The following is a 9,921-nucleotide window of genomic DNA, read 5'->3' as shown; positions in this document are numbered from 1 at the left end:
CTCTTCCCACTCTGTTACCTGTATCACAGCTACCTGGACTATACCTCTTCCCACCCTGTACCTGTATCACAGCTACTGGGACCATACCTCTTCCCACTCTGTTACCTGTATCACAGCTACCTGGACTATACCTCTTCCCACCCTGTACCTGTATCACAGCTACTGGGACCATACCTCTTCCCACCCTGTACCTGTATCACAGCTACCTGGCCTATACCTCTTCCCACTCTGTACCTGTATCACAGCTACTGAGACCATACCTCTTCCCACCCTGTACCTGTATCACAGCTACCTGGCCTATACCTCTTCCCACCCTGTACCTGTATCACAGCTACTGAGACCATACCTCTTCCCACTCTGTTACCTGTATCACAGCTACCTGGCCTATACCTCTTCCCACCCTGTACCTGTATCACAGCTACCTGGACTATACCTCTTCCCACCCTGTACCTGTATCACAGCTACTGGGACCATACCTCTTCCCACCCTGTACCTGTATCACAGCTACTGAGACCATACCTCTTCCCACTCTGTTACCTGTATCACAGCTACCTGGCCTATACCTCTTCCCACCCTGTACCTGTATCACAGCTACCTGGCCTATACCTCTTCCCACCCTGTACCTGTATCACAGCTACCTGGCCTATACCTCTTCCCACCCTGTACCTGTATCACAGCTACCTGGCCTATACCTCTTCCCACCCTGTACCTGTATCACAGCTACCTGGCCTATACCTCTTCCCACCCTGTACCTGTATCACAGCTACCTGGCCTATACCTCTTCCCACCCTGTACCTGTATCACAGCTACCTGGCCTATACCTCTTCCCACCCTGTACCTGTATCACAGCTACCTGGCCTATACCTCTTCCCACCCTGTACCTGTATCACAGCTACCTGGCCTATACCTCTTCCCACCCTGTACCTGTATCACAGCTACCTGGCCTATACCTCTTCCCACCCTGTACCTGTATCACAGCTACCTGGACTATACCTCTTCCCACCCTGTACCTGTATCACAGCTACTGGGACCATACCTCTTCCCACCCTGTACCTGTATCACAGCTACCTGGAATATACCTCTTCCCACCCTGTACCTGTATCACAGCTACTGGGACCATACCTCTTCCCACCCTGTACCTGTATCACAGCTACTGGGACCATACCTCTTCCCACCCTGTACCTGTATCACAGCTACTGAGACCATACCTCTTCCCACTCTGTTACCTGTATCACAGCTACCTGGCCTATACCTCTTCCCACCCTGTACCTGTATCACAGCTACTGGGACCATACCTCTTCCCACCCTGTACCTGTATCACAGCTACCTGGAATATACCTCTTCCCACCCTGCTACTTGTAAAAATGCCAACCTCTTCTCGCAATTCCGCTGTCTCTGCCGCATCTGCTCTCAGGATGAGGCTTTTCGATCCAGAATGAAAGAGATGTCCTCCTTCTTCAAAGAAAGGAGCTTCCCCTCCTCCAGCATCAACATTGCCCTCACTCACAACTCTTCTATTTCGCGCACATTTGCTCTTACCCCATTCTCCTGCCACCCTACCATTGGTAGGATTCCTCGTCCTCACCTACCACTCCACCAGTGTCCGCATCCAGTACATAATTCTCCATAACTTCTGCCCTCTCGAACGAGATCCCACCACCAAGCACATCTTTCCTTTGCCCCCCCCCCCCCCCGCAATTTTCTGCTTTCTGCAGGGATCGCTCCCTCCCCACTGATCTCCCTCCTGGCACTTCTCCTTGCAAGTGCCACACCTGCCCCTACACCTCCTCCCTCACTATCATTCAGGGCCCCAAACAATCCTTCCAGGTGAGGCAACACTTCTCCTGTGAGTCTGTTGGGGGTCATCTGCTGTGTCCAGTGTGCCTGGCGTGGCCAACTGAATATCGGTGAGACCCGACATAGATTAGGAGACCACTTCTCCGAGCACCTACGCTCCGCCACCAGAAAAAGTCACCCATTTTAATTCCACTTCCTATTCCCATTCCGACATGTCAGTCCGTGGCCTCCTCTGCTGTCACAATGAGGTTGGAGGAGCAAAACCTAATATTCCGTCTGAGTAGCCTCCAACCTGATGGCATGAACATTGATTTCTTTAACTTCCAGTAATGCCCCCCTCCCACTCTCCTTCACTGTTCCCTTTTCCCTCTCTCATCTCCTTATTTGCCCATCACCTCCCTCTGGTTCTTCTCCCCCTTCCCTTTCTTCCGTGGCCTCTCTATCAGATTTCCCCTTCTCCAACCCTTTATCTCTTTCACCAACCAACTTCCCAGCTCTTTAGTTCACCCCTCCCCTTCCCAGTTTCACCTATCACCTACTACCTTGAATTTTTCCTCCCTCCCTCCATCTTATTTCTCTGACTTCTCATATTTTTTTCCTCCAGTTCTGAAGAAGAGTCTTGGCCTGAAACATCGACTGTTTACTCTTTTCCATAGATGCTGCCTGCCCTACTGAGTTCCTCCAGCATTTTGTGTGTTTTGCTTGGATTTCCAGCATCTGGAGAATCTTCTCATTTGTCCATTCACTTAATTTCATTTCTGGAATCATTCAATAACTTCATTCCTAGAATCATTTCACTAAACCTCTTCCATAGCCCCCTTCATCATCTTTTCCGGAACTGAAATTATGGTAGAAATGGTGTTCTATCCAGATACAATGTGTGATACAGAATGATGACACCGGATGATGTCTCGGTGCAATAGTGATAGGTAATAATGCAGAAATATGAGCACTTACATTACCCAAATCTACAATGCCAAATGTAACATTTTCTGATCTTCCAGTAATAATTTATTCCATCATAACATTTCCTCTAGTGCCGTACTTGATCAGGTTAAATACAAACAACATTTGCAGTTCTACATTTTCAAGTGTATTTCTCTTTATTTTAAAAAAACACTATTTTTAAAGATGCCATGATGAGCAACAATGGCCAGATTTACTTCAAAGGACTCCACACAACTCCTGTTCTCAGTATTATTTTGATTTGCAGTTTGTTTTCTTTTCCACATTAGCTGTTGTCAGTCTTAGTCTGTTTGTTTTTTTTTGCAAAGTTCTTATGTATGTCTTTTCCCTGTAAATGCCTGCAAGAAGTATGCTACCTTGAGAATAAAATCAATTTGAAAATAAATTTACTTTGAACTCTCAACTCCAAGGAACCGATTTCATTTGAAAGATAAAACAACAAACCACCAGGAAGTTAGATTAAGAAACTGCGGTGTGAACAATCGTGGGCATAGACAAATTTTAACATTTTCTGTCGGAATCCCTATGCTCTCTGATTGATCAGACTGATGAGAGGAATAGAGGTATGCAGATTTAAAAATGAAACATCAGTTCAGTGAGTCGAGCAGCTACGGTGTAGACAATGAAATTTAACATTTCGTAACTTCCTCAGGAGTTACTTGACCAAAACAGTTTAAAAATGATAGGAAGGACACTATTTGATCAATGGTTGGTATCTCTCCTTGTACTTTAATAAGCTGGTTGAAGAAGAATGCCAGTGTCTCTGTATTTCTGGACGACTAACCTGAACAGTTCACATTTACTACTCAATTCTACTCTGACGTAATTGCGGATGAGGCAAGATCTTACCACTTTGTGTTCTGCTCTCTCAGCGCTCCCTCCAGTGGACCCTGTTAAAAAGCTCCGGAGACTTGACTTTCTTTCACACTTCCCAAACTCCAGTCGCTCGATGATTAATGAAGGATGTTACGCTCTCTATACTAAGGTAAGAACCAATTTCATTCCGGTTCATATGTAGCTGCGTCGGGAGAGTGCAGCAAAATAAAAGCTGTTTTGTAGAAATAAGATAGTATTGGCTTTCTGAAAAGGCAAGTTTCTGCAGAAAGCACTTCAACTTGATGGATATTATCAGCAATAGATTCCAATGCAGAAGCTGCCGAATCTGCGCCAGATTTTATGTCTTATCTCAGTAAAAGCTGCAAAGCCGTTCAGGGGAACAACCCGTTCGTGGGAATGGTAGGATATTTTCTTGTTGGAAGCAAAATTTTGGTTTTGTGCTGTATTTAAAATATTATAAAAATAGTTCGATACAGATAAATTCCTTTCCCTTTCCATAATATTTCACGTCAAGTGTTTCATGCTAGCTTTGAAATACTCTTCCCCTTTGATGCTGAAGGTTGTGCTGGCCTCTGGAGCCTGTGGTGAATTTTTACACTGTTGTCAGCTTCACTTAGAGTTGGGAAATGTTCGATATTAGTCAGGTTGAATGTAAAGTGGGGCCATCAACCTTTGTATAAAATATTTATCGTTAAGTATTGTCAAAGTAGTATACTGTTTAAATCTTCACAACATTCTTAATGAGGTCAGTTTCCAAACAATGAACAGATGAACAAGTGAGGGGATGTGCAGGGGATGTTTTCAATAGTGAGAGAGTCTAGGATCAGAAGGCAGGACCTCAAGATAGTAGGTCTCCCTTTAGAACAGAGGTGTGAAGCAATTTTTGTTATGTATGTATCAAAAATAGAAATAAAAAAATAGTGAGGTCACGTTCATGGGTTCATTGTCCATTCAGAAATCAGATGGTAGAGCGGAAGAAGCTGTTCCAGAAATGCTGAGTGTGTGACTTCAAGCTTCCGTACCTCCTTCCTGATGGTAACATTGAGAACAAGGCATGACCTGGATGATGGGGGTCCTTAACGATGGGCACCACCTTTTTGAGGCATCACTCCTTGAAAGTGTCCTGGATTAGTCAGGGTGTCAAAGGTGACCGGGAGAAGGCAGGAGAATGGGGCTGAGAGGGAAAATAAATCAGCCGTGATGGAATTGTGGAGCAGAGTGAGTGGGCTAAGTGGCCGAATCCTGTTCCTATGGTTATGATCTTCACGAAGTACAATATGATCGGTGAGTTTGCCCACGGTACCTAAACCACAAAAAAAAGTCATCAACTTTGGGATCCCTAAGGAAATTTTAAGACCATGAAAGGTGCTTATTAGTAGACCTTATTTAGGAGAAACAACTTGAGCAAGTAAATTGTGATCTGTTTTCGTTTGCAAGTAATCACCTGAAAAAATATTAACCAGTTACATGAATCTACCTCAGGTCGTGGAAAACTAACTGTAATCATTTTTCAGGAGCATTGATCTACTTGTCTCTCGAAGCACCAATTGTGAATGTTGCACATATCAACTCCATCTCTTAGCTTGAGTGACAGAAAATACAATATTCACAGGCTATAAGCCTAGGGAATCTAAACATAGGGCAGACAGGCTGCAAAGACTAATCAGCTTACTCTTCCTATATTCCTATAATGAGCAAAAATCAGTAAACCAACATTATTATAAACTGTTGACTAAATGACATGGAGAACATTTCAAAGGCAGGGGTCGGTTCCTTTTGAGAAATGTTGTTGATCAGGGATAAACAACTTTAGTCATCATATTCAAAAATATGACCTTAGTAACACATAAGAAGCTACAGAGTAACCCATATTTCCTTACCTATTACAAGTTTGACTTTATTTAAAGAGAATAATGACTGGCGTGCAAACTCTAGATCATGATTAATCAGTGAAATTTCCTCCTTGAAGCCTGCTGTCAGCTTTTACTAAGATACAAATGAAGAGTGGTGTCATTGTGTTTAGAGTCCATCTTTCACATCTTGTTATTCTTTTCATCATTTTTGACACATTGCTGTATTTTTGCAGTTTGTGTGTAGGTTGTGATTATAACACCAACACCATATACCGAGTGCATAAGCTAATATGTTTAGGTGATGTACTGGTGAGGATGTCTGATTGGCATATGAAGGGTAACATTTCTAAGAACAATCGGACCGTAGAGTCTTGGTTTCACAAGTGTTGTTGGAGGTTTTCTCATGTCTTTGTATATCAGTGGCTCTTCTGATCTTCTTTGATAAATTTGTTTTTTGATTTTAAAAAAACTGTGTATGTTAAATCTAACCCAAAAATATTGGTGAAAATATGTTGCATTTTTTAGTTTCTAAAGGATAAAATAACTTGATGCATATCATTTTTTTAATTGAAAGTAAGATGTTAAATGCCCATAAAAGAATGTGTTTCATTCAGTTTTGAAGTAAACAAGCCTTTAGATAAAACAAACCATTACCACTCAAGTGATGTTTATGATTAAGAGCTTTGCCATTAAGGAGTACTGTTGAAAATAATTATCATTTGATAACTATAAATTGAATCATTTGTGTTATGTGTCTTACACTGAAGAAAGTTACATAGAAGTGAATGGGGAAATTAGTGACCTGACAATAATCAGCCCTCCTGGCAAATCAAATGGGTGCTATATAAACTAGGGACTAGTTGTGGTGTAGCTGTTAGCATAACGCTATTACAGAACCAGTGACCCAGGTTCAATCCCAGCTGCTATCTGTACCTTCTCTCCGTGACCACATGGGTTTCCTCTAATGTTGATCAGAGATGCACAGCTTCAGTCATCATATTGGAAAAATGTGGCCTTAGTAACACATTTGAAGCTACAGAGTAACCCATATTTCTTACATGTTACATGTGTGACTTTATTTGAAGAGAATAGTGACTGATGTGCAAACTCTGGATCATGATTAGAATCAGTATCAGAATCACTTTTCTGCCAGTATGTGAAACATACTAGAATTGATTGTGGTTTGGTGTGAACCATAAAACACAGGACGATACCATAGCAGGCAACCAGCAACTCACAATAGTGCAAATAGCCATGAGCAATCAACAGTCAATCAGTACGGTAACATGCACGATGTCAATAATCAAACTTCAATAAATGTGAACATATGAGCAGATTAAATAAATGTCAGCAGAACAAGGAGAGCAGGAGAGAACATTTAATAGGTGTTGTGCAGGGACAGGTAAGGTATTACGCCTGAGTGAATATTTTTGAGAAGCTGGATAGAAGCTTTGAAGATGGCGTGTCGTCCCGGTGGTGGTGGACTTGTTGCATCACCCTGATGGCAGTTTGACAAGATGTGCCGGTTTGGAGGTTAACTGGTCATTGTAAATTGTCCTGTGATTAAGCTAAGGCTAGATAGATGGGTTGCTGGGCAGCGAGGCTTGTTGGGCTGGAAAGGCCTTTTCTGAGCTCTATCTCTAAGTATCATCCAAGATGATATAGAAAGCAAACTTGGCCAACAAGCTAATGCGAGTATGGTTATAATTGAAGCACAGTTTGTTATATCATATTGATAATTATTGAGCATTGCATATCAAGATCCTAAAGGCAAAGTAGATGAAGTGTATACTCCTTTATTCAGCCTGTGCTTTAAGGGGATTTGAGTCCAAAATCAGGGCTGGAACACTACAAATAGCTTTGTTTCCCTTAGTTAAGGGACATTGCAGAAGCAATGCAGTGAAGCTTCACTAGATCAATTCCTGGGATGAGGCTGTCGTTTTAAGAGGAAAGATGAAGCCAATTGGGCTGATACGCACTGATGTAAAAAAATGGGATGAGCTCATTGCAATGAATTCTGTTTGGGTGGGGAAGTTTCTTGACAGGGTAGTTGCATTGACGTTTCTCCTGAGGAGACGCTCTAGACCTAAGGGGCATCTTCTCTTCAGATAAAGGTTGGAACGTTGAAAGTTGAGGTGAAGTGGAAATTCTTCTCCTGAGAAGGCCATGATTCTTTTGATTTCTCTACTTTGGAGAGCTGTATTGCTGAGGGTGCATTTTAGGGGTGAAATGGATTGCAGTGAAATCAAGGACAAGGAAAAATAATATGAGGTCCAAGATCAAATTGGTCATATTTTTACTTAACTGGAAACGAGGGACCATATATTCTCCTCCTTTTGTAGTGTTCCCCCAAGCCAGCACCTTGAAGGTTAGGTGGGATTTAGTTAGAAAGAATTTCTAAGAACTGTGCATATATGACAGTTGCAGGCTGGGATTCTTCACAATGAGAAGAACGAATCTCTTCATCAATAAAGCTACTGCATGGATCCACTATCAATGCTAAGTTTTTATGTTGAATGATACTGTTATCTCATCCTAATATCTTAATGGATGAAGGTGTTTAAAATGTGTAAACTTAGTTTGTTTTATTTATCTCATTCTCCGTTAAGATTTTCTGTCTCTGAAAATCAAAGTTCAAAGTAAGTTTATTACCAAAGTACATATATGTTACCATATACAATGCTGTGATTCATTTTCTTGTGATCATACTCATTATATCCATAATAGAATAATAACCATAACAGAATCAGTGAAAGACCACACAAACTTGGGTGTTCACCCAGTGTGCGAAAGGCAAACTCTGCAAATACAAAAGGAGAGAAATAATTATAAACATATAGGCAATAAATATCAAAAACATGAGATGAAGAGCCCTCGAAAGTGAGTTCACAGGTTGTGAGAACATTTCAATGCTGGGGCCTCCTATACTGAATAAAGTGGCCAGTAAGTATATATTCATGGTCTTTTGCTGCTATTGTCCCTACGCTCCATGGTTCGATGTGTTGTGCATTCGGAGATGCTCTTCTGCACACCGCTGTTGTAACACATGATTATTTGAATTACTGTCATCTTCCTGTCGGCTTGAGTGAGTCTGGCCATTCTCCTCTGACCACTCTTTTTAACAAGGCATTTTCACCCACAGAACTGCCACTCGCTGGATGCTTTTTTGTTTCTCGCATGATGCTTTGTAAACTCTAGAAACTGTGGTGTGTGAGAGATTTTTGAGAGAGCATCTGGCTAAACTTGATCAGAAGGTGACACCAGCAGGGATGCTGGGAGAACAACAATGACTAGCGTTTCTGGGATTAATTTGGGAGACACAGGATGGATGCATATCAACGAAGTAGTAGTATTCTAAAGGAAGGGTGACGCAGACTTCAGGTGAAACTTCTGAACCATTTCAGACTTCAGCACATAGCTTCTTAGTGACAGTTCACAGAAAGAGAAAAAAAATGTTTTAACCCCAAACAAGGGAAAATCTTCAGAAGCTGGAAATCCAAGCAACACATACAAAATACTGAGATCTAACAGCAGTTTGCATCAATTTTAACCCACTTTTGTTCAGTGTTACCTGTACAAATGATGAATTTACTTTTCTTGAAGGGAAGGAAGGGTTCCCAGTGATGTAAAAGTTTTGTGGGTGTGTTTGAGTTATTTTTGCCACTTGTACAATACAAAAAGTTTGTCATCGACATTTGAGATCCTCATTTACATTATAAAATCTGAAGTTTCTGTGCATTTCTCTCTCTGCAGTTAACATGAGAAGAAACAGTTAAAAGGAAAACAGTAAAGTGAGCAAAAGATGTTTCGTGCTCACTGATTTGTCACTGCTTGATTGCTAAATGTAATTGACAGGAAATAGATATTTGCAGGCATAACCGGTGTGATGTAGGACTCTGTGGATATTCTACCTTCTGCCCATACAATTGACTGTCATTGCCTGGTCAGACAGGACATGTGCTTATACACAGATTAAAACGTGATACCCACACATCTAAGGCAAGACATAAACAGTCTAATTGTTTCCACAGTACAATTCGTGGAAGAAACATTTGAGGTCGAAACTAATCAACGTCTGACACTTTTCTGCTTCTACCACATGACCAGGACTTTGGTCACTGATTGGTGGAGTCTGGTGGCAGGAGGCTGCTTAGAATAAAAAGAAGTACTGGCACAGAAGGTTTTCACTTTTTCTTTTATTAATTGCTCACTTTTCCAGGAGGGGGCAGAGGCTTTCCGTGGCTGCTCAGACCAAGACGAGTTCTGAATAGTCCCAGTGCATCTTTCTGCCTTTCTTTCAAATCCTCCTTCTCATTTTTGTACCGTGAGGGTTGGTCTTAACAAAACACCCCACCCTTGAGGACATTTCCAGAATAAACAATTTAAACTGCATTTAAACATTGCATGCCCCTCACAGTGTGGCACTTTCACATTGCTAGTTGAATGCGTTGTTTTGTGGAGAAGCGTG

General features: G+C 41.8%; 1 protein-coding gene across 3 annotated transcripts in view; it reads left to right on the top strand.

Annotated features, from left to right (window-relative positions):
• Positions 1 to 3,666: 3,666 nt before the first annotated feature.
• LOC140727663 (SH2 domain-containing protein 1B-like) overlaps positions 3,667 to 9,921 on the top strand; it is a 225,657-nt gene continuing 219,402 nt past the window's right edge. For 2 of the 3 annotated variants that reach the window (XR_012098894.1, XM_073045300.1), the window contains exon 1: positions 3,785 to 3,999. The gene's annotated coding sequence lies outside the window, so the exon portion shown is untranslated. Of the gene's footprint in view, positions 3,749 to 3,784; positions 4,000 to 9,921 lie in introns of those variants that run through there. The other variant, XR_012098895.1, reaches the window with a different exon arrangement.

This window comes from Hemitrygon akajei, chromosome 5 (genome assembly GCF_048418815.1).
Source record: "Hemitrygon akajei chromosome 5, sHemAka1.3, whole genome shotgun sequence".
Classification (NCBI taxonomy): domain Eukaryota; kingdom Metazoa; phylum Chordata; class Chondrichthyes; order Myliobatiformes; family Dasyatidae; genus Hemitrygon; species Hemitrygon akajei.
The sequence above is the reverse complement of the archived record's forward strand: the minus strand, read 5'-3'. Positions and strand labels throughout refer to the sequence as shown.